Consider the following 6,875-nt stretch of genomic DNA (forward strand, 5'->3'; position numbering starts at 1 on the left):
CGCTGCAGCCGCGCGCCCCGAATGCGGGCGCCGTGGGCCCCCCGCCCCTCCGGGATCGGAGCGGAGCACTACGTCAGACCGCCACGAGAGGGCGTCCGCGGCCCTGCGGGCAGGCGGCCGTGCGCAGGCGCCTCCCGGGGTGTTATGGTTGTTGTAGTTTTCTCCTGCGGCTTTTGGGGCGATTTACCAGTATCTAGGGGTACTGATGCTTTGCAGAAGATATCGTTTCTGGAAGTGGGCTGTATACCACCCCTCGCAATGGGATATTGGATGGTGGTCTCACCTGTCTTACTTCATCGTACAGTTGGGGAAACTGAGGCCTGGAGAGACTATCAAATTGCTCCAAGGTCACAGTCCCCTGACAGAGTTCCTCTTGACCTTGCTGCCTTCTGCCCTAGGGTCTGACACTGGTCTCCTGCATATCCTTTCCTGTCTGAGCCTCATTTTCTCTGTTCCTAGAAGGAGAAGGATGGAGCATTAATTCAACCATACCTACTGAGCACCCACTATAAACCAGGCCCCATCCTGGGCCTGCAGATTCAGCACTAACAAGATAGCCAGGTCTCTGGCCTCACAGATCTTACACAAAGCTGGCAGGATAGACAGGAACCGATGAGCAGGCAAATGGAATAGTAAAAGCAGAAACCTTTCATAGCAAGAGCAATGGAGGAAATCAATGGGGAGTATGCAGCGTTATCTGTGGGTGTGGAAAAGTCGTTTTAAACTGGAAGGAATTAGGGTTCTCCAAAGAAGTGACCTTGGAGAAGAGAGTCTGTCACGGGCAGATCAAGAGGAAGAGCAGGGACAAAGACCCCGATGCTAACAAGACCCTTGGGAGAGTTAGAAGTTCTTGTCTTAGACAGAGACGCCCTGTACCTGACTCCATCAGGATGGTGGCAAAATATGGGATTCAAATCCAGGACCACCGTAACCCTTCCCTGCTAAGTCTTTCCACACAGAGAGGCCCTGAGGCTCCAGGCACAACCATCTGCCTCTTCACTTAAGAAACAATTTGAACTCTCCACCGGGAGGCTAGAAAGGGAGGCAGCATACTTTGATGTTTGGAGGCTCAGCAGGTCATTTCCCTGTGAGGGAGAGCAGTGACCCAGGAGTTGGAGACTGTCCAGTTTTCATGCACGGAGTACGTATTATGGAACCAGGCACTGTGCTAGGCCCCAGAGATATAGCTGCGAGCAAAATGACATGTTGCTTACTAAAATGTAGCTTACAGGCTAATGCAAGAAAGAGGGATGATACACGAGTCAGCCAATAGACACAGCTTGCCATATGGTGACGAGCAAGGAAGCAGGTCTGCAGGCCAGGAAGCAGGGCAGGGTTTGTTTTGCTGTGGAGAGTGGACACAGAACGGGTTGGTCAAGAGCAGACTTGAAGCAAGTAAGGGACTGCCCCATGTAGGGGACGAATTTTCCAGGCAGGCAGGGGGAGTCAGTAGACCCTACCCCTCAGAGCCCCAGGGAGTGGGTTAGGAGTCTAGCCCAGCCTTAGACAAGCTGTCTGACCCAGGTCCTTTCACATCTCGGAGCCTTAGTTGTGTAATCTGGCTAATGGACATGGTGCTAGAGCAGAATGCTCATGTAGGGCAGGGCCTAGGCCAGGTACTCAGGAGGCTCTTATTAGTCCCCAGCTGTGAGAACCTGGATGAGGACAACTTTCCAGCCAGCTGAAACATCAATTCCATATGCCTCACATCTGCATCCTGAGTGGCTGCTCTAAGCTGGCCTATTATTATGCTCTGAGGACCAGAGAGGGCAGTGATGGGAGCTGGGATGAACAGTACATTCAACCGGGCTGCATTGACAGATGTCTGCCTAGAGGGATACTGTCACCACTGGGCTTTTATTGGTTTTATCTTTTTCCCTAATTATAATAGCTAGTCTTTTTATAAAAATCAGGCTTTATACAAATATTTGAAGGCCTCAGATTATCCTTGCACCAAGAGATGACGGGTATCTATAACTTAGGGTTTATCCTCTAGATCCCGCCCCCCATATGAATTTGTTTTGTTCTATTTTGTTTTCACAGATGGGATCATACTAAATACTTTAGGATTCTGTGTCACTGATAATCACGCCAGCAGACTGGGCCTCCTGGGGAAATTCAGTCTCACGCCTCAGCAGAGACCTGTTGCATCATGACCTGTATTTAAAAAGAACCAAGGACTCCAGGAAATTTCTGTGCACATCAAAGTTGGAGAAGTTCTTATATATACTGTGTGCAACTTTCCTTTTAGAAGCAATGTCTTAGACATCTTCCAAATCTGCCACATTCCTTGTTCAGGGCTGCATAGTTTTTTTTTTTTTTACTATTTGGTAGTGCCTTGATTGTTCCCTGGTCTACTAAAAATTGCTGGGTTGGACTTGAACAATGAATGAATGGACTGTGTGTGGCTGTACACGTCTACAATCACAGCTACTCAGAGACTAAAAAGGATCAACCTTGGAAACTTACCAAGACTCTGTCTCAAAAAGAAAAAGAAAAGGACTGGTGGTGTAGCTCAGTGATAGAGTACAGAGTACTTACCTAGCATGTGTGAGGCCCTAAACCTGGGTTCCATCTCCAGTACCACCAAAAAAAAAAAAAGTGGGGCTGGGGTTGTGGCTCAGAGGTAGAGCGCTCACCTAGCATGTGTGAGGCCCTGGGTTTGATCCTCAGCATCACATAAAAAAATAAAATATATAGTGTCCACCTATAACTAAAAATTAAGTATTTTAAAAAGTGGGGGGAATACACCAAATACCACTTGGAGGTGTGAAGGAGGGAGAATGTGGTGGGCAGGGAAACAGCATGAAGTCTGAAGTCAGAAAGGGGACACACCTGAAGCCTACCTGGCCTCGTTTTCTGCACTGGGCTTAGCAGAGGCTAAAGGAGAGCTGCTACAGATGGGTGTCCCAGGCTCAGGGCAGCTGGGTCCCCTGGGGGCAGATGAATTGAATGAGAGTCTTAGAAATGGCTCTGACCCTCTGCTTTGAGTACCCGGGAGGCAGGATTCTCTCCCTCCAGAGTTTTGACCAACTGTGCTAAACCCATTGCATTCACTGGGCGTCTCCTTCTAGCCAGGTCACTGGGCCAAGGGAGGCACCAGCTGTCTCCCACCCTTCATTAGCTCATTTTGACTGAGCTACATAAAAGTAACGGAGGATGTGGCAAAGGTCACAAAGTCAAGAAGTGACTTTGAGTCAAGTTGTGGACGGAAGTGGGTGACTCAGCTTCCACACTGATATTCTCCGCCATACCCTCCACATATTTTTTAATGCACATAAAACTATACACTAGCCCCTCTGGTAGCATTTCTGTTGTGCACGTCGCAGGTGCTCAAAAACACTGGGCTGGGCGGGGTGGCTCACAGCTGTAATCCCAGGGCTTGGGAGGCTGAGGCAGGAGGATCGAGAGTTCAAAGCCAGCCTCAGCAACTTAGCAAGGCCCTAAGCAACTCAGCAAGACCTGTCTCTAAATAAAATACAAAATAGGGTTGGGGATGTGGCTCGGTGGTCGAGTGCCCCTGAGTTCAATCCCAGTACCAAACAAACAACAACCACAAAAAACCACTAGTTGATTTGAACAGTGGCCTCATATAACTCCTGTTTCAAGCCACTATATTTAGTCACTAAGTTGCTCAGAGGCTGGCCTTTGGAGTTGCCCATTCATTCGTCATGTATTCTCCAACAGGTCTGGATCAGTGGCCAGGCTTCATGCAAGACACAGGGCATGAAGAGGTTAACAAGATGCAGGGCTCATCCTGTCCTGCGGAAAAGGGGGTTCATCCCGCCTTTACCACTTTCTGACCTGATGTCTTACTGTCACTTACTTTACCTCCCTGAGCTCAGTTTCTTCATCTCTGAAAGGGGGATGGATAATAATAGAGCCCAACTTGTAGGAGGCTGGGAGGATTTAGTGATGTCATTACAATTTAGGGAAGCACTGGAACAGTGAATAGTGAGCGCTGTGATTAGTGTAATCGCAATCCCATCAACATCGCGCTGTCCAGAGAGAGACTTCTTTAGTCTGCCAAAGGAAGCGGAGGGTGCTGTTGCATGTGGCGACCAGGTGTGGGGAGACGAGGACCACCTATTACCCACACATTGGTCCTCTTCAGAAGAGATGGCCCTAAGGGCAGCAGGGGGCCTGCCCCAGGCCACTCCAGAAGACAGGGGCAGCAACAAGGTAATTCCACCTCTGTCCTCTGTCTCCAACCCCATTTATTGATAGGAAGAGGAACAGGTGGGCGGCAGCCACTGGGGAGGCCTCGTGATAAGGATATGGCCTTCCATTTCCCCTGCCTCTTGCCTGACTTGGAGTGACTCAGTGTCCAATTGGTATGCTCCATCATGCCCTCCATCATTCCCAGGAGCACAGCCTGTTCCTGGGAATTCTGAGCTAGGGAGTCTGGTTGTGGGGTTCACTTTACTGCCCATTTGTGCTGCCACCATGAACACCAACTCAAGGGCAGAGGGAGGCAATTGCATCCTGGATTCATGCATCCACTCATTCATTTACTTGTTTAATTGACTTCACCAGGCAACCCTGTGGTGTACCCGGCCCTTCTAGATCCCAAGGAAATGGGGACATGCAGAAGCTGCTTCCTGCCATCAAGGAGTACATGACATCACTGAAGACAGAAATAATGTGGGATTACATTACCAGGTTACAAAATAAAGATGCCATAATCGATAGCCACTTAGAAAGCTTACTGGGAAAAATAGTGACAATTGCCACTGTAGGAATCATACAGGTGGGGCTGGGGCTGTAGCTCATTGGTAGAGTGCCCGCCTCGTATGAGGTATTGGGTTCGATCCTCAGCACCACACAAAAATAAATAAAAGATATTGTGTCCAATTACAACTTAAAAAATATTTTTTTAAAAAAATCATATAGGTGTGTGTGTGGGGGGGCTGGGGATATAGCTCAGTTGGTAGAGTGCTTGCCTCTCATGCACAAGGGCCTGGTTCAATCCCCAGCACCACACACACACACACACACACACACACAAACACACACACACACACACACACACACACACACACATCACACATCACACAGGTGTTAGGCAAAGAAACTTCCAAAACTATAGCACAATGCAAAGCTTCAATATTTGGAGACTTTTACTTCATTTTAAAACTGAATAAGGATGTCATTTGTTTAACTGAAACACCTTTAATACAAAATCAGTCAAAATTCAGATGGGATTTCTGGTGTTGGAAGAAGTTTGATCAAATTCTATAATCTACATGAAAATTACATAGAAAAATATTTGCAATTGGGAGTCAGCAAGAATTTGTTTTGTTTATGGTACTGGGAATTGAATCCAGGGCTTAAGTATGCTGGGCAAATGCTCTACTACGGAGTTGCACCCAGCCCAAGTATTTTTTTCTTTAAAGAATGATAATGTCAGAAGCTTACACAGTCAGGCACTACGATGTATTCCAAAGCCATAATCACCATGGTATTTTCTTGGCAGATTGGGGAGCAGAGTAAGTCTGAATATAGATCCATGCGAATTTAAGAATTTGCTTTGTGATAGAGAACACTCAAGTCAGTTGTTCCCATGACCTTGGACTTCATTTGGGGTGGACAGAGATGAACCTCTCTTCACCCTCCAAAGATATTCTTCCAGGGGCTTTGCCAGCAAGAGGCTGATTAAAAGCAATTAGTTCCAGTGTCCCCAGAGTGCTCCCTTCCCCTATCTTATATGGTCCTCAGGAGGCAGCATGAGATCAAATACACTAAAAAAGTAAAATAAAGTCCGCTCTAACCCTAGGATTAAGTTATCCAAACCTATCATTGCAAATTAGAAAAAGGGAGAGAAAGTGAAACTCCCTTGAGCCCACTATGCATATATATTTATTTTTCCCAAACTGAGATCATAAAGTGTATGCAGTTTTGTAAACTGCTGAGTTCATGTCATATCATATATTGTGTTTAAATATATTTAAGCCTTTGAAAATGTAATTTCTGATGGCTGTGTGCTGTTCCTTAAGAGGTGGACACCATGATTTTTTAAATTATTCCCCTAAGGTTGATTCTTTTCTAGACGGCTATTATAAATAATGTTCTTATGAACAACCTGCTGTTTTTTAAAAGTCTCATTTCTGATCATTTTCTTGGGCTGGATTCCTACACGTGGATTTACCTGGTCAAAGGGAAGAACTGTGTTCTGAAGTCTTAATAGAAGATATGCAAATTGCTTTCGGGAAAAAATGAACCAACTCAGGAAGTTAGCCCTGGCTTCCTACCTTCACCACCAGCAGCAGTATTTTTAGTGGTTTTACTTTGGCAATTTGCTAGTCTGTGTGCCAGAAGGAGTGCTACCGATTATATAAGGTTACCTTCACACTCTCCTGGGAGGGGGCACTCATTTTACAGAGGATGAAACCGTTTGAGAAGACTCTCGCCTGGCCTCAAGGCGGGGAGCCCAGATTCAACCCTGGACTTCTCCAAGGCAGTCACCTAATCGAGGTGTCAACGTCCTTCCGCCTGGTTGGCAGCCTGGGCTACCCGGACTCTCAACTTTTGCTCCTTGCCACCGGCTGTGCCCATGTGGCAACAACATGCGTTTTTGTTTTTGTTTTTAGTTGCAGATGGACAGAATATATTTATTTTATTTACTTATTTATTTTATGGGGTGCTGCAAATCGAACCCAGTGCCTCACGCATGCGAGGCAAGCGCTCAACCACTGAGCTATAACCTCAGTCCACAAAATGTGTTTTCTAATCCAGGGATTTGATGCTGTCATTTGCGGCCGTCACTCCCTTTCCTGCAGTTCCCTATCCTTCAGGGATGATGCCCACCTCCTCATCCTGACGTTCAAAGTCCCCACCTTCCTGGATGCATTTCTTCCCATCAGCGCCGAAATCCC

The sequence above is a fragment of the Spermophilus citellus genome, assembly GCF_964194105.1.
Source record: "Spermophilus citellus genome assembly, chromosome: 10".
Lineage (NCBI taxonomy): Eukaryota > Metazoa > Chordata > Mammalia > Rodentia > Sciuridae > Spermophilus > Spermophilus citellus.